The 18,726-nt window shown below is 44.2% G+C and overlaps 1 protein-coding gene across 8 annotated transcripts in view; it reads right to left on the bottom strand.

Moving 5' to 3' along the window:
- SYT12 (synaptotagmin 12) overlaps positions 1-7,769 on the bottom strand; it is an 84,764-nt gene extending 76,995 nt beyond the window's left edge. For 3 of the 8 annotated variants that reach the window (XM_072985570.2, XM_072985573.2, XM_020784208.3), the window contains exon 1: positions 7,314-7,769. The gene's annotated coding sequence lies outside the window, so the exon portion shown is untranslated. Of the gene's footprint in view, positions 1-5,960; positions 6,510-7,143 lie in introns of those variants that run through there. The other 5 variants (XM_020784210.3, XM_020784211.3, XM_020784213.3 and 2 more) reach the window with 3 other exon arrangements.
- Positions 7,770-18,726: the final 10,957 nt, after the last annotated feature.

Genomic DNA, 18,726 nt, shown 5'->3' with positions numbered 1-18,726 from the left:
TTGTTCAAGATATTTTACCTCTGGATTCAAAAACTGCATCTAGAGCCACCTTTACAAGATTTAGTAGAGCTTTCTGCCCATCAAATTTAACAACTGTGAAAAAAATCTCTGGAAGTACCAAAGAACTCATCCAGCCGTAGTCTCTCAACCAACACATGTAAGCCTCTAGCATTGTTATCTTGGTGGAAAAGAAGAGAGTTTGTTGGTGGCATCATAATTCACACCCAAACCAACAGATTAAGACCTTGGGCTGTGTTTTTGTGGACTCTGAAAAGCAATTTCCTTGATATATGTTGCTGAGAACATGGGTCTCAGCAAATAAAAACTCTTATTTCTACAGGATTTAATCAGGACTCGCTTGTTTTTTAAACTACGCATCAGACCGATTTGTTTAAATCTGATAAAGCAGATTTACCTACTTCACAGACAGACATTTTAATCTCATCCAATTTTATTCCATTCATAATTAAATTAAGCTAAAACAAACACAATCATAATCCAAATAACTCATGTCCATGTGGAGGCTTAATACAGTTAAACTAATCTATTTCAATTTACAACCTCATCTGATTTGTCCATTTGGAACTTATTTTCCATATTGAATCTTACTTCCCTCCCAGTAAGCTTGTGACAGATAATGCCTGACTACACCAATCAGTTTCCAAATGGAGTTTGTTGCATTATGAGGAAGAAGGCTCCAGCTTTCCCCACAACCCTCTGCTCACACTGTCAAAGAATTTTGCCAGCAATTATTGTCATCATGATTACAAACGTCCTCAACCTAGTTCCTGTCAAAGTGTCAATCACAATGAAGAAACACATCAGCTGGTGAGGCACCTTCTGATTGTAGCCGCAATAAACTCATCATGAGGACAACACACAAAATGGGAGACTTTACCATTCGTGTCCTGAAAGTATCACATTTTAAAATGTTGACAAACCAGCCAATCCCACTTATATGAAAGAACTTGTTTGCATTACACTGTACTAGAAACCATGCCATACCCTCTTATCACCATCAATCTTTTTGTCTAACAAGGTCAGGAAACACATTCCAGTGCACACCATCAGAGATGGAATCAGAAACCTATACCTCTGATCTGACTCTTCAGCCCCCATTTTGAAACTTACTTTTAACAGATGAGCCTGGCAGGCACATCTGGCCATGATTTTTGAAACTTTTGTGTTTCTTCTGTACACACACACCAGCTCTGTGTTGCCCAGCCTGATGAAGACCTCTGCAGGATGAAAAGCTATCTTATGTTTGTCATTTTTTAAATTGTTGAATTTTAAAATTTAACCTTGAATTTTAAAATTCAACCCACCCTTTTCTTCACATTCATTCAATTACCCAACCTCATGAGTTGAATACCAATACTGATTGGAGCCAAAACAGCACTGCTCATACACAAGAGGCATGTTTTCAACATATTTAAGAAGCAAGCTATTTAAGGACATTGGCTCCTTGGTGGAAGTCTAGGAAAGTGAGCATTTTTAAGACTGTAGTAGACCATCACTGATGCACAGCATCACTTATTTTGAAAATGCAAAAATATATTTCTTTACCTTGTCTTAAAGGGCTGGTTGAGAAAATGCCTGCAGCCGAATGGTAATGACTTTAGTAATCTTTTAATGATGTAAAGGTGAAGTTGTTATCATTATACTGCTTAAAGTAACAATGTTGGCTTTGCTTACTCAAAAACAAAATGAATACCGCCATTATGTTTGACAATTTTTCCCCCAACTCTGATTCAGCATTGCATGAATGGACATTCACTTGTTCCCTTCCTCTTCTTTCCCTTGCAGTCTCTCATGACCACCCAAGTCATTCCAAAAAGTACCTCCCATCCTTCCAAATACAATTTTGGGAATGTGAGGTGCAACAGAGATAGGGGAAGTCAGTTCCAGACAGATGCTATGCCAGAAATGAAAGTTGGATGCAACTCTGGTGGAACTGCACTATCCACCAAAAGTCCCAGGATATTATTTTAGACCCATATCACTGAAAAGTATACAGCCCCAAAATGGAGAATTGCATCCTAGAAACTGCCACGGAGAATGGTTCTCCATTTTAGTACTATTGGAGGGGGGGGGGGCTCAAGTTACAGTACAGCAAGTTCTTTCCTCACTGATATTAGTCTACACCTCTACTGGCTCTAAAGCTGAAGCTCCTGGTTTTCAATGACCAAGGGCCACAATCAAGGTTTTTTTTAATGTAAAATGGGGGATAAGCAGGCTCCCCAATGTGAAGAGTCCCTCTTCCCTTGAGGATAATTTGTCAGGGGGGAAGACACATGCTGGTTGTAGCAAGGGCTGAAGTCACCAGCAGACAGGCTATACTCATATGGGAGTAAGCTCACTGCTTTTCTCTCTCTTCACACTACCCTTTTCTTTCTCTCTCTCTACCCTCTCCTTCCCCAACTGACTGACCACTAGAAAAGGGACAGTCATTTTCTTGCACAGGCCTCAGTGCATCATTTACGAATAGTGTTTGAAATAACGCCAAGGAAACACCCAGGTGTGAGTGCCAGCAGTGGCTGTGATGGCCTTGGTGTAAAAGCCTGGTGATTCTGAAACATGTTCTAAGTCCAGATGGATCTGGACCACAACTTCCATCAGCTCTGGCCTACCTAGCTGCAATCCAACAATATCTGGAAAGTCACACTTTCCCCATCAAAGCTGAGGACAGCATGAGGGCAGCCGGAAAAACTAAGGCAATTCTGCTTTCACGTCATTTTTGCCCAGTATTCCAAGCCTTGCCAAACAACTGCAAAATGGTGCACGATCATGTTGCAAAGAAGGAAAAGGATCTCCAGGGGACAGAAATCATATCAGTGCTGCCTAGATGAGGGAGCACCATCTTGCACCTCTTGAACCATGCTGTGTTACAACCAGAAAGGAAGTATATGGGAAGAAGGTGCCTGATCATGAAAAAGCAAAACGTAAGTTCCAATACAGTATATTCTGCTCTATGTCAGAGGTTAGATTAAATGATTTTCAGATATATCATTCTGGCCCAAAAGTGTTTATGAGGAAGAACCTCTTCTGAATCCCAGAACTTACCTCCAAAAGAGCAGAAGAAAAAACATTTCCTGAAACACACATCAAGCAAACAATTTTTCTCATAAACTACACACTACACAAACGGTACATTTTCAGACCAGTGCTAGGCTGAAGGCAGGCTTTCTATGGTAAAAGTGCCTGTCTTTAAAGTCTATGGTAGCTTTTCCCAACTTGCATATCCTTCAGATATCCTTGCAGACTAACTAGAAACCTACAAATGTTATACAACCAGTTCAGACAAGAACACAGGTATGAAAACCCACTCCTAAAAGAATCTCAATTTTAAAAACAGGAATAGCAGAACAGTTGCAGACCAGTCTTTCCGACTGAAGCTTAACAACCAAACTGTGTCCCCAGCTTCTGCTGAATTATGGGAAATCTCTGGTCTTCACACAATGTAAGAAAACCCAATTATGTTCCAATGATGATAATCTCACTCTGATGCACACACAATCCCATTTAAGATACAATCAGAAGCAACACTGTCTGTTGACCAGACACTATGAGAAAGATAAAAATGAAGGTTTTTCCCAGAGAGTCCCCGATTCTGAAACATGTATAAACCAACTGCACGTCAAGTTGACTGTGCCTGATCTAACAGCCTGCTAGCCAAGTCGTTTTCTTGGACCAGCATCCCAAATAAAAGGAAGCCTTCCAAAATATTTCCTCAATTATACAAGACAACACAAGATTTCAGCCCCAAAAGGAAGCAGCAAATATGATACCTGTACCCATAGCCACCACTTTCATAAAATAAACCACATAGCTACATGTACATGTTGGAAAGATTTTGCTCAAATACACTTGGAAAATGAAAAACCTTGAAACAGACACCATTATGCTGACTGTAGGATTCTTGGAGCTACAGTTCAAAAAGGTAACCGTTCCAGTATTTGATAATAACCTGATATTAATATCCATACATATCTTGTTGTTGTTGTTTAGTCATTAAGTCATGTCCAACTCTTCATGACCCCATGAATAAATACTGCCATACTGCAATATTTAGATAGATACATAACTACATGCCGCCATAAATAAAAAGAAGCTTGTTTTGGACAAAAAAGAAAATGAAAAGTGCAGAGACTTGTCAAGTGGTGTGTTCCACAAGTACGTGGCTCAGCTTCTCTGCCACCTAGAGTGATCTTGAGGGAGGCAGGGAGTGTCTTCTGCTCTCCGGGCACCCACCTCCAAGTCATTTGATCTCTATTTGAGGCATAGTTTAATGCAGTTGGAGCAAAATCAAACTGAGTAGATGGGAACCTAGTCCTGCCATTAACTCATTCTTTGTTCTTGCAATCGCTCACAAGAGTTGTTGATATAAACTTGTACCATTCAGGACGATAAGCTGACAGTGGGAGCAATGGACACTTACGAAGATGTCTAGAATTTTTAAGCTGCAGTTTCATTCATGGCAAACAGCGTGAAATGTAGATTTCCCATGAGGCTCTGTTGTGGGAGGGGAGCAATTTACTGCAGCTTTGAAGACCATGGGCTATTTCAACTCCCCCCCCCCGCAAAATGCAAACAGCCACTAGAAACTGGAGAAAGCTGTATGATTCTTTTGAAAGACGTTCTCTTTCACACTTTCTGACACCTGCTACTACTACTACTGTTGTCCTTATAATCCATACAGCAGGTGTGTAAACAGTCACTTTTTGCTTATGGCAAGTAAGATACAGATCTAGGAAATCCAGGAAAATTAGATACATTGGAAAAAGAGCTGGTCTCCTTTACCCTTTCAGACTGCTGGTCTGGAAGAAAAAAAATCTGACAGTGGTATGCTGGCCACCCAGCCCAGTAACAAATTTGGGGGACTACAGTCTCTTTCGTAAGAATGCCATATTCATCATTTTCCTCCAGAGGAAAAAAAGCAGTTCTCATGAGGTTAATGGAGGCTACTGGTATGAAACACTTATTCTGTGCAATGTTTACTGAGAGGCATGTCCTTTTGTGTTCGTTCAAGCTGCCAACCAAGTGTACTGCAGCCTTAAAGAGATTGCTCCTGTTAAAGACTGGTTGTATCATTGCGACCCCATTGAAACAAGCTTTCCTTTCCTTTGGGGAGATTTATTGGAAGGAAGGGTAGAGCTGGCATAAAACCATTTGGGTGATTTAAACCTTGTTTTGTTTTACATTATTTTTTATCAGTATACAGTATATCTAATTAAAGGCAATCAGGAAAACAAAGAAGCTTATGGGTGAACACTGATTTTAGAACATTTCTTCCTGGACAAAATTTCTTTAATCTTGGCCAGGAAGAGATGTTCAAAAATCAGTGTTCACCCATAAGATTTACTTGGTGACCTTGCACTGGTCCCTGTCTCTCGACCTTGCAGAGTTGCAATAACAAAATGCACAAAAACTTTGTGTATGTGTCTGGATTGAGAAGCTAGCACAAAGGCTGAGATAATAGTAAAGAAATGCAGATACTGTAATAATAATTTATTGTAGAGGAAAAAGAGCATGCACATTGAGAGCATCCCAAAAACGGGAGAATTAGATTTTAAGTAAATCAATAAGCACATCCTATACTAACTGCACATTTTTAATAGATTTCAATAGATTTTCACAGAAAGGAACTCTCCCCACGCCCATAAAAGAAGAGTATTCCACATCTGTCTTAAGGGCTTTTCAGAAACTGACAGGACAGCACAGGCCTTTGATTTATACATAAGAAAGGTATCCCTTCTTCCTGGGAAATTAATTATTCGTGCTACATTACACATCCTCACTTCTACAATGGCAGGCCGGTCCGTTTTCTTGGGAAGGTAGAAAAAGAAAAAGAAACGGTGTGTCCCCCGGGGGAGGGAAGCTAAAACAGGGAAGGGAGGGAGCCTTCTGAAATGACAGCCTTAATCAAAACACAGGAATTACCGCAGTAAAGACATCTCTACCTCAACCCCCTTCAGCAGGGGAACCGCGCGAGTAGCTGTTTCGAAGGCCAAGTGGCGATAAGAAGATGGCTCAGTTACAGCCCTTGGCTCCCTCCTCCTTCTTCTCCACTCTCGGTGTCTCCGCTCACCATTGACTACCGGGGATCCTCGGGAGCGAGCCCCGTCTCTTGCGCGCCCTTCTCTCCCTCCCGCCACCGAAGGCACGAAGGAAGGAGCGGGCATATGCACAGCGCCCCCCTCCCTCGTGGCCGGTGGGGGTCGGGAAAGCCCTCCCTCGATCGCTGGCGGGTCACCCTGACCTAGATACGGAAACTTGCAAGCGCTCGACGGGCGGGTCTCAGCCAAGTGGCGAAAACTTCCAGGAAAGCCTCACCGCCCGCAAGCATCGATGAAATCAAAAGTCTGCTCCCTCCAGCTTTCCTGGCTTCATGGAGAGCCGAAAAAGCATTCAGAGCGGCGCACAAGACCTCCCTCCGTAATACAAAAAATATACTTTACTGGGGGTTCGTTAATGGAGAACGAGATTGTACATAACAGATGCCGGGCGTCCGGATTGGAGCTGGGGTGGGGGGGGGGGGAGGAATAGAGATCTGCTTTTGAATTAGCTCTCTCTTTTTTTGCCTGTGATGCATTTGCCTCCTGCGCTTGGGCTCTACCTAACCTTCTCAAACGAACGTTTGAATCCAAGCCTTGGGGGTCCTCCTGCCCACTCCTTGCCGTTACTCCAAAGCCCTTGCACGGAGCTCTCCCTATCTATTCCCTTTGCTTGCCCCCCCGAGACCCTCGGGTCCACCGCCCGCGGCTTAACGTCCTGCTAAGCTAACGGGGGCTTTTTTTTCCCCCTTCCATTTCTTCGCAAGCCCAGAAGGCTCCGCAGCGCGGCGAGGAGGAGGAGGAGGGCACCCGCTCGCGCGCACCCAGAGAGCCTGGGCGCAAACTTTGCAAGGAGACTTTCTCGCCCGGCAAGCGACTTTCCCGCCGCCAAATTCCCGGGCTGCCGGCAGAGGCGTCAAACCAAAGGGAAGGGCCGCGCCGCGCCAGCAGGAACAAGGCACCGCGCGGACCGCAGAGAGCCAAAGGAAGCAGCCCGATGAATAGCTCACACGAGGGTGCCCCGTAAGCGCAACATACGCTGTTTCTTTGCTTCAAAAGCAGCATGCCGCGTTCCCTGACGTGACGTTACCTTTGCACCGCACGCCCGTACAAGCAACAGCACTGCTTCAGCACCTCAGGCCCGGCCTCGCTCGTCATTCTTTTCCCCACAGGCAGTTCCCACCCGAGACTCGCTCCCAGTGCGTTGTATACAGCAAGGCCAGCACCGCCGGCGGCGGCGGCGGCAGAGGCGCCTCTTACCTCGCCCGGGAGTTTGGTGCAGCACTAATGACCTGCAAACTCTGCAGCTCGGGCTTCTCTCAGCGGCTCAGCAGCGCCGGCATGCTCGCTTTGCCCCAGCGGCCTGAGAAGAGGTGAAGGGAGAGGAATTCTTCTCGGGCTCCTCCCACGGAGGAAGGGCGCAGCGGCAGCCCGAGTTATCCCCAGCGCCAGCAGCTCGCTTCCCCTCTCCAGCTACGGAAGAAACCGCTGCAGCCGCCGCCGCCGCCGCCGCCGCCGCCTGCTTTGCAAGGGAAGGAGGCACGAAGGTGGCGGGCTTTATTTGAGGGTTGACGCCCCTTCGCCGCTCCGAGTTGTGGCGCGAAGGTGGTGGTGGTGGTGGTCGTGCCCGAGCGAGGCGGCTGGTTTCCTCCAAAGCCCACCTCCCGCCTGACTGCGGGAGCGCCACCACCACGTACCCCTGCAATGCCTGGAGAGACGGCTCCGCGCGCGCACACGCCCCCCTCTCTCTCGCTCCCTCCCTCCCTCCTCCCTCGGGAAGGGCCCTCTTGAGGCGATCCTCGAGGTCAAAGGGGTTGCAGGAGGACCAGAGAGGAAGAAAAGCAGGCTGAAGGAAGCGCGGGCTCTGCCTCCACCTCCCTTCTTGCAGCAAAGAACGGTCCCGCCGGCTCTGGGCGCTGCGACCCCCCGCCCAGGGTGAGCCGGGCGTGCTCCCGCTGGCGCCGCACGTGGGCTACCCTTCGCCGCAGAGGCTCCGAAACGGGAGAGCGGCGGGCCAGGCCGAGTGGGGAAATGGGCGGCTGCGGCCAAGGTCGTTGCTCTCAGGCGGCGGGGACGCCTGGTGTTCAGGGCAAACGTGGGTTAAGGCGAGGGAGAAAAAAAAACGGGCGAAAGCCAAATCCCCCCTCAGAGGGGTACACCCTGCAATCATACACAGCTGGTCGTCTTGCCGGAAGGGGCTCCAGAGGTGCTGGTGCCTGAGGAGGAACAGTCAAATTGAAGAACATTCAAAGTGTGCCCACTCTAAAAGCCCAAGACTGTATAGTATATTGAAATATACAGTATATTTTAATATACTGTACAGGTTAGAGTGTGGAACTAGGACCCTGGGTTCAAATTCCCAGTTAGATATGGAAACTTGAGAGGGGTGGCGTGGCACTGGTAAAACCTCTTCTTAAATATCTCACATACCATGACAACTCCATTAAGTATAAGCTGGAATTTACCTAACAGCCTGTAACACATATTTTACTAGCTATCCTTCCCACCCACTTCGAAAATCACAAATCATCTTATTCTGTCTAAATGCCCAAGACGTGGTGTGTGGGAAAAGTAGGAATATGGATTGTCTTTTTGTGGGGACCCTGGAAAGCTTGTCACTGTTCCATACATACATCTTCGTTCCAGCCATTTTCTTAACTTGAATGGAGAAATGAAGTATTGTCTTTATCTGGAGACAATTCCAGACACAAAGATGCCCAAACAGTCATCCACAATAGCAACATGATATATTTTCTCCATTTACCATCTGGCCCAAATTTTGGGCATTTCAGATAATTTCTGGTCCCTAGTTCAAAACTTGAGCAAAATATCCTGCTGAACCTGAGACAAACCTCATCTGGAACACAGTTATAATACTGTAATGTCTTAAAGGTTGCTGTTAAGAATGACTGAGATAATGAATGTGAAAGCACGCTCAAATATACTAAAGTCCTCTGTGAGTCTTATTACTGCAAAAATAACACTCCAGTCCAGATGGCAACTTCTCACATGGCTGAAAGCCTCACAGAATGAAATGCAATTGATCTGCTTCCAGAACACTCTACCCAGAATCATTCTCTGTAGCTCAGTGGCCAAATTCTCTTGGATGATTGGGGTTGAATAAATGTGGGAAAATAACGCTGGTTGCTCCTGAAAAGGTGCTCCTAGTGCAAGCTGGTTCAAAGAGTCAGGAGAGGAGGGAAATAGAGGCCAGGTGCTAGTCCCCCGATGTGTCCCATATTGGCGCATCTCCAGTATATTTCAATCAACAGCTTTTCTGTTTTTAAATTTGTGTCATATGGAATGAAGCTGCATAATATGTTTTCCTACCCATTCTCTTCCAAGTTGCATCCCTATAAATAGCGTTCTTGTTCCAAGCTCCTCCCTTGGCTGGAGAACACCCAGGTTCCCAGTTCTCATGGGTCACAAGTAATGGCTCTCCTTGGAAATGGAAGAGGTTTGTGAGTGACACCAAGTGTCCTTTCTAAAGAACAACCAGCTGCCTGGCCTTGAACAGGCAGTATTAAGAAATAAATAATTCCACACTTTCCAAGAAAGTGTATTACTCTGAGGGAGGACGGCCCCAATCCACACCTATTCAACATCAGCCAAAGAGCTACAAAACAGAGGAAGCTCGGGTTCCTCAGAATTCTTCATCCAAATGGTAGTGTCTATATGAGATAAGCCATTGCCACATTTGAGATTCATGTGGATTTTCCTGCATGGCACAGAGTAAATTAGAAGTAATATAGTGGCAGATTTGTTGTTTGCTAGCCCTATCTTTAAAATGTGTCTTAATAGACAAGCTACTTTATCAGTGGGGAAAGTGGCTATATGTATATAATAGAGAAGTGTTGGAGCACAGAAAGGGAGTGTGTTTTGATGCAAGAAGACTCCTTCCATCAGCAGATGTTTTGTGGGATCCATCAAGACCACCAAGCTTTTTGGCCTCTTTCCCTCCTCTTTCCCTCTCTTTTATAAGACAAGACCCACGTGAGAAGGTAAGATCTGTCCTTCTCTTACCCTTTTTAAATTAACTCTGAATTAGGAATGCATATCTAGAAACAGGACATAGACAGCTGCAGCTGCACAGACTTCCTCCCCAATAAGGGGCAAGCCCTCAAAAAAGATATGAAGCATTTCTGTGGAGATGATCAGCTACCATGCCTACTAAAGAAGGCTTCATTATTATATCATTAATCTTAATACCTCAGCATTGCTGCAAAATACTGATAATTTCTTTGTGTATAGGAGGAGGAAATTATATGTTAATATACGTATGACTTAGCACCATATGTGTTCTTTGCAGAACACAAGGGCATAATTCCCAGCTCCAGGAACAGTCTTTGAGAGTCAAGGCAGAGAAACTACCAGAGGCAGGGGAAGGGAGTTAAATAAGGCTGCCATACATTGTTGTTTCCCATACACACACACAGACACACTTATGGGCTAGGTTACAGCTGGACTAAGTTCAGAAAAACTACTTTGTGAACTATGAAAAGCGGCCACGTTGGTGGGGTGTTTGAGGAGTTATAGAGCTTCTTGAGATCTGAATAGGTAAGTGGGCATCAAGAAAGGATCTGGAAACATAGCTGTCCCCAGGTTTTTTGTTGCTGCTTTTCACAATATCGGGAAATAAGCCAAAAACATGAGTGTGATCGTCCACCATTGAACACATTAAAAGCCTATGGCTGAGCAGACCACTGCCACCTGCCTTCAATAGCTTTCTCCCCACAAAACTTTTGCACAGCTCTTTCCGTTGTAGCATTTGAACAGGGAGATGTCCCAAGCACTGGTGACATGATCCATTTGGATTGAACTCCATAGTCTAATCTTTGTCTATTGCTAAGAGAGCAGTTCAGTTTCAGTAACAGCTGGTCTCATTCCATCCTGTTTTCCAAACTGGGTCTGGCTGAATTGTTTTCAGCGTGTTATTTGAACTGTGTTCATGGCTGTTTTGACACCACTGGAAAATAATAAACTACACTATATATCTAACCTTAGAGTTCAAGTAGAGCTTTCATAAGTTTTATCAGGTCCTTCTTTGACACAATGTTTATTGAGATCCCCCACATTACAGTAGTATACACTCTCTTAAGAGGCCAGCTTAAAAATCTGGCAGCCGACTGCAAGGTGGTGGCTTAAATGTTTGCAAGACATTTTTGAGAGAGGAAATTCTCTTTGCTATCATTGATTGCAGAGGCTGCTCAGGGCCAGCCTGAGGCATTTTTCTGCCAGAAGCAACAAATACATTTCGTGACACACACACCCTCTTCATTCCCCATTTGGAAATAAGTTGGACTCCACTGTTGAAGCATGGGGTAGCATCCTTCACTATCCTGGGAGCACCAAGTAAATTTAGGGGAATACATCAGGCTGCATGGCTCATACAGTTCTGTCTGAGTGTGAGGGGCAGAGGAGGCCTCTGCAGGATCAGCCCTATCAGTGCTTCTATTGGTCCCCTGCCCATCACCAGCTGCTTCAATCTGCCTGATGATAGAGCTGGCCCTATGCTGGCTGAGTCGCCAGTGAGAACTAGCATTTTACCCAAGCAGGTGGTGTCAGTGGTGGCATCATCTCCATTTCCTTCTCCCGGCTGTCCTTTCCATGCTGCCCCTTTTGGCCCAAATAGAAGACCAAAGACGCAAGTGGCAACAGCAAGCAAGTGGAACACATGCCAGCATGAGCCAGGAAGTTCCCTGTGAGGTGATGGGATTTGACTGGCGCCCAGCACTGATGTTTACCCATGCTCTTTCTACCTGCCTCTTAGTGAGCCTCTGCCCCAGTAAACTGCTTCGACACTCATGTCGAGGGGTTGGAGAAAGATGAATGTCCACATCCATCCACAGCCACTGTGGTCTTTTTGTTTATTTGTGGGCACTTCCCTGCCTTCCTCAAGTGCACAATCTGTCCATGCTTTGATCTGTACTGTTCCTAAACAGTAGAAGTGTGTGTCCTGCATTGATACCCCCCCCCTCAAAAAAGGGCCCTACCATCTATTTGCCTAGCATTTAAATGTTCTTCTGTTTTTGCCAGGTTAATGGGTGGGGTGTTATAATCAACTCAGGATGCAGGAGGCTAATACAGAGGGGCACTAAGCTAGATCAATGTGCGGCATGTCCAAGCAGTTGCCCCGCATATACTGGGTATTTTCTGTGTTAATGTGATGCAGGTGCTTTACATTTAAAGACACAGCACAGGCTTCACCACTTTTCATTTTTAGTTAGATGGCTTAAAGGATAACCTTGTACTGCAAGCATGCAGAAGCTGAAGAAGCTCCAATTCCATCTTTGTATGCAGTATTACTGCTAGGGATGATGGAAACTGTAGTCCAGTCACATCTGCTAGGCTAGTGCTACACTGTTCTGCCATATTATTATTAAACAGCAGTCCATTTTTCTCTTTTAAAACATTGAGATGGGAAATGTTTGGCCCTCCAGGTTCTGAAGCGCCCTTTCCATTGTCCATCAGCGTTGCCTATGCTTGCTAAGGCTGAAGAGAGCTGTAATCCAACAGCGACTGTAGTGTCATATGCTCCTCGGCTCTGTTTTAAAAGCCATTGTGTTTTATTTAGTATTTTAGAGTTGCAAATTCAAAGGAAGGCAAGGCAGGTGATGCCTTTATTGGACCTTTTTTCTTTTAAATAGCCATCCTCTGACATAGACAGTACTAGTTTTCATCAAGCTGTGCACCAGTCTATTCTGGACAATATAGAAGAAAACATATGAAAGTCTCAAAAGTCATGGCAGGTGTCTGTACCACTAAAAATAAATGCCCATTCATATCGACAACAACAGCATAATGCAACATGTTGCAAGAAAAGAAGTGTAAAAGGATTAAAGAAAGAAACTTACCTATGTGGTACATAAATGGAATCAAAATGCAGTGTTGGGTAGTACTTTTAGCAGTACTACCCAAAGATTTAAAAAAAAGAAAGGAAGGAAGGAAGGCTTTGAAACCTTCAGAACTCTTCATCAAGTTGAGCCCTAGAGAATGAGAATTGCAGATGTTCAAAATTTATCATCACTAGATGTTGGAGAAAGAAAGAAAGAATTGTAGCACTTTAAAGATGAACCATTTTATTTCAATGTTAGCTTTTGTGAGTCAAAAACCACTGCCTGCGATACATGAGATGTGCAGGAAAGGAATTAGCTGCCATTTCTAAATGCCAATGGCTTATGTCAATTTAACCAAAGCTTAAAAACTGTCTTTGATTGCAACACCCAGAGTCCTGCAAGGCAGTGCCCTCATATTCTGCTTCTGAGCTTGCTAGATTAATTTGAAGCTTAGTTGTTCTTTAACATTCTTACTCCTTCAGACTGTGTGCACATCACAAGGTATGAGGTAGCCTCAGGAGTGCCTTTCAGAATTCTTGCCCATCTTCCTTTTATAGATAATACAGTAGCAACCCCAAGTGACTAGGGAACTCATCTTCCATCACCCAATTCAGTATGTTAAAAATGGAATTCCAAGTACCCCTGGTTGTGGTTTTAAGTTGTTTCAACAAAGATCATTGTATGGAGAATGCTACACGAAGCTGGGGCTGGGGCTGGTTCAAGCAATCCTTTTTCTCATCCCAGAAGACATCCTATGAAAATCATCCCCTTCCAGAATCAGGGAGAAGCCTGCAGATATTTCTTTGTAGATTTCCTCAGGGGAGGCAACAGTGTGAAACCTGTGGGAGGGAAAGGCACCCATAGGTAGCCCTAGATACAGTAAAGCTGAATGCTCTTTGAGACAAGAGTGTTAAAATTCCCCACTAGGTCTTGTTGCAAAGATTTGTGTGGACCAATTAAGTTCTTGCCTTAAAAGCCTCTCATAGCAAAAGTTCAGAAACAAAGGGTGCTCAAAGCAAGTTATCCTTATTTTCATGTGCGTTTGATCTGTATTTGAAAATGATGTCAGGCCAGTACTATCCATGTGTAGGCCCAGCCCTGTTATTAGGCAGAATGAAGGAGCTACCTCAGTTACAATGTATGGGGCTGGGGAGCAGCTCCAAAACATTGGGAGACAAGGTTGTGTTTGATTTGCAGCTCACCTCCTGGACGATGGTTTCCCATTGCCAGTTCTGAGAAGGAACTTGGTCAATAGGCCAGACAGCTGATGTCTCTGGAAGTGAGAGGGTGTACCATCTTGTACCTTTGGGCAGGAAACAACATCTGGCAGCCCTTGCCGTGCAGAATGCCAGGTCTCAGCCATCAGAATATTTGAGTGTTCTTTTGGCAAACTCCCTTCTGTACTAAAAAATGAGGAAGCGTAAATAAAAAGGTTTGGCTGAGCCAATGAGAGATGGCAGGAACATGGCCTGGCAGCAGCGTCTTCTATTACCAGCTGCTGAATTTAATCTAGAAAAAAATCTTCCCAGAAGAAAAGAAAGTTTACCATTCAACTCAGTAAGTATCTATCAGAGCATGGCAAAGTTACTGTTTTGGAGTCCACCTCCGAGAATCCCCCAGACAACATGCCACTGGTCTTGCTGGCTAAAGGATTCCAGGGGTTGTAGTCTAACAGGTAGCGTTTCCAAGCTCTCATTTCTACTCAGAAGTATGTTCCCTCTGTAATCAACAGAACTTACTCCCAGAAAGTGTATAAAGCAGGCATGAGGATTATATGGGGATTGTGTGGCTCTCACAAAGTTGTTGGACTACAACTCACATCATATGTCACCACTGACCACGCTGGCTAGAGCCAATGGGAACTGCAGTCCAGCAACATCTGGAAGGCCATAAATTTCCCATCTTGGCCTGTCCCGTGTCAGATTAACAATTTGTACTCTCCAGTGCAGCAATGTCTGGGCAATCTCTTGTGCTATCCAGGTTGAATCTTCTAGTTTGCTTGAGTGGATGCTCCATGCTCCCTCTTTGATTCCCATGGCTGTAGGAGGCACCGGATCCGCCTACTTGCAGCCTTGCCTGCTTTTCCCATCCACCCATATTCTGAAAGCCTTTATGCTAATCTTGAAGCTGATAGGAAGAGGGACAGCTGCACACCTAACAATGCATGACTTGCACAGACAGTGTTGAAATATGGCTTAGTCAAAAAAAGAAAAAAGAAAGCAAATGAAAGGAAAACATTTTAATGGAAAATGTGACTAATGGAAATTTTAATGGGAAATGGAAAACCACTAAACAGAAATGTCTGCTTAGATTTTTCAAAATAAACATTATTGATGGATGTGGTCAGGAAGAAAGCATTTTCTGCCCATTCCTAGCAGAAACGTAGCATGGCAGCTATTTATTTGAAAGTATTATTTGCTTAAGTGACAATAAGGGACAATACTATATGTCACACAAACCTTCTGTAAACAAAGAGAGATGGCACCTTTTGTTGAACCAGAGGCATGGAGCTCTGCTATGGTCAACACACAGAGGCACACTCTCAGTTGACTGAAGCAGGTTAAGGTATCAGGTGCTGATCTTTGAGACACAGGAAAGCACCTGCTTTCCTGCTGTTATCGGGGACAAGCAGAGCTCTACAAACTGAAACTTGATCCGGACAAGATAGAGGTGCTCCTGGTCAGTCAGAAGGCAGATGAGGGAATAGGGGTACTACCTGTGTTGGATGGGATTACAATACTTCAGAAAAAAACATTTTGCAGTTTGGGTGTATTCCTGGATTTGCCCTTAAGCCTGGATGCCCAGGTTTCAGCAGTCTCCAGGAGTGAATTCACACAGTTAGAAATGGTGCACCAAGGGCACCCATTCCTTGAGATGTCTGATTTGGCTACAGTGGCACAAGCCTTAGTTGCAGCCCACTTAGACTACAGTACTGTTATTTATTTATGTATTTATTAGATTTCTAATCTAATAACACACTCTATGTGGGGCTACCTTTAAAGGCAGTTCAGAAACGTCAGCTCATTCAAAATGCAGCAGCCAGACTACCAACTGGGACCAGTTATAGGGAGCATATAACGCCCCTGCTGCAACAACTGCACTGACTACCAGTCCATTTCTGGGCCCGGTTCAAAGTGCTGGTGATTATCTATACAGTCCAGGCTATATATTTCCCCATATGAGCCTTTTTGGCACAAGATCATGGGAAGAAGCTTTCCTCTTGGTCCCACGGCCAGCGTAGGCACAATTGATGGGGACATGAAAGAAGTCCTTCTCTGTGGCTGATCCCATAGTTATGGGATGCTCCTCCCCGAGAGGTCAGGATGGACCCCTCCTTTTAATCCTTCTGCTGGCAGCTGAAGACCCACATTTTCAGGCAGAGTTTTAACAATCATGGCTTTTAACAACACTCAAGACTGATTGCCTGAATGCTATTTCTTAGTTAAAATAGTTTTTTAATTTGTTATATATTTTAATCATATTTTAATTAGTTTTATGGTTCAGTTGTTTTTAATATTTCTTACTGAGTTTTTGATCTTATTTTTAAAATGCTGTTAGCTGCCTTGAGACCCCTTACTGAGAGAAAGGCAGCCTATAGATAAGACAAATAAATAAAAATAAATAAATATAGCACTAGGCGGGAGCTTTCCTGTCTTTCCTTAAGAGCTGGAACATGTTTGGAACAGGAGTCCATACCTTTGGCTGCCCAACTCTCAGCACACATGGCTATTGGCTTGGGATGGGAATTTATGGAGGGCCACCAGTTCCCCTCTCTGAGGAACTTATACTGGATTCAGAAACCCACTCTGGCTGCAAAGGTTGATGATCTGTTACTCCCTTTGAGTCTGACCTGTCTCACGAAAGAAAGGTTGCAGGTGCTGCCTTGAGCTCTTGAGGGAAAAAAACCCATATTGGCTCCATTGAATACTAGTTGCTCCACCTTCATTCCATGGGCAGCTTATAGATCAAGATGGGCAGGCGGAAGTGCCACATCCTCTAATCTTGGGATATCTGGGTACCCCCACCATGGTCATCATTTCCTCACCATCCACAGTAGGCACACAATGGAGTGCTATTGTAGTATCTTAAGTGAGGGAGAGTGCGGGGGAAGGATGAAAATGGTGTGAAAAGTTTTTGCTCATACTCTCTTAGAGGAGTGGGAGAATTTCCCCTCATATTTTTTATTTCATCTCTCATCCCTACAATTGGCCTAAGCCAGAGCTTCTAGAAGTGAAAGTCCAAAAGATCAGAAGGGCCAAAGATTCCCCACACCTATAGTGTGAATGGCTTCTACCGTGCTTGGGACTGGAGAAAGATTTTTCCTCATGATCAAGGAAGTAGCTAGAAAGGAGGGTTTCAGTGGCTTGACTCTTTCTGAAGTTCTCTTAGGTGGACTTTGGCTGTTCTTCACATACCTTCCTACAACACAGTTGCTCTCTACTTACAGCACATGGTCTTTTGGTCTGCACAGCCTGAGGAAGAGGCTGAAGCAGGGTTGAGCTGTCCTTTGGAAAGAAGGCCCAGGATATATGCTGGTCAGTTTCTTAATTTTGAGGTTAACTTTTAAAAACCTGGAAGGATCTTATCAGTAGGTAGTACACGTGATTTTGAGCTAGCACAAGGCTTTCAACACAGCCTGGTCATTTGAGGATCTGACTTATAACTTTTGGTTATAAATCAAGCCCTGGTTTACTATTCAAGCAAACCACTTTCATATCTTTTCAGATACTATAGCGATCTGCAGCAATAGAACCTTTACCGAAAGGGCCCATAGACTGTGAGTGTGTACCAGCTACTGAGAACAGTCAGCATAAGAGATCTATCAGCTTACTTCCAGATTGTAAACTTCTTGAGGCCTCTGGTTGACTGGAGTTGGAAACAGGGCATTCAATCAAATTGATCCTCTCTACCAAGATCATTCCAGGGTAATTAGAAATCAATATCAAAACATCACAGTTAGCTTTAATATCTTATTTTTATTTTAAATCAATTTTTCAAAATGGCAAGATTCTTTTTTCCCCGTCCCCAAATCTATCGGTAGTCTGGCATTCACTGAAGATTGTGCAATACAAAATTAGTTTTTAGTAGGAGATTTACAAGCTGGTGCACTGGAGGAGCAGCTCAGACCATCTGTTGCTAAGAGTGTCAGGCTAATAGCCAATCAAGCTAGTGACTTTTGAAGGAAAAAAAAATATGAAGTAGAAGAAGGGGGGGCGTATCAGCCAACTCAACAAAAGTCCCTTTTTCTGAACTAAAACTTCCATAAGTTTAGCTCTGCCAGCCTAGTATCTGTCTCAGCAAAAACTATGTACATGTTAATTTTTTTTCTACTAAGTTTCCCACATCTGTATATATTTATTGGGGAAGGGAGATACAAATACTGAAGTAAGAAAACAAATATTGTCTCTTCATCCCAGGAATAAGAAGTGAGATTCTCTCTGTCTCTCTCTCTTTCATTCTAAGTGACATACATCAGTGTTCCAGTTTAAAAAAAAAAACCCAACCTCCAGCACCTATATAATGCAATGCTGAAGTTGAATGGTTTATTTTTAAAAAATAAAATAAAAGGAAAACAATTTGGATAGAAAGCATAATTGCTGATTTCCTGGTGGAATAGCATCCCATACCACCTCAAACACATCACCAAAATATCAACACAGGAACACCCGCCTGTGCGTGCGTGCGTGCGCGCGCACACACACACACACACACACACACACACACACACACACACACACACACACGACATGGCTGTTCACACAACAACAAAAATTGATAACATAACAGTGCAATGTAGAGCAATTTAAAATAAACAACCTCCTGACAGGTGTTCAGAA

This window comes from Pogona vitticeps, chromosome 1 (assembly GCF_051106095.1).
Source record: "Pogona vitticeps strain Pit_001003342236 chromosome 1, PviZW2.1, whole genome shotgun sequence".
In the NCBI taxonomy this organism is placed as follows: domain Eukaryota; kingdom Metazoa; phylum Chordata; class Lepidosauria; order Squamata; family Agamidae; genus Pogona; species Pogona vitticeps.
This window is presented reverse-complemented; position numbering and strand designations above follow the sequence as displayed.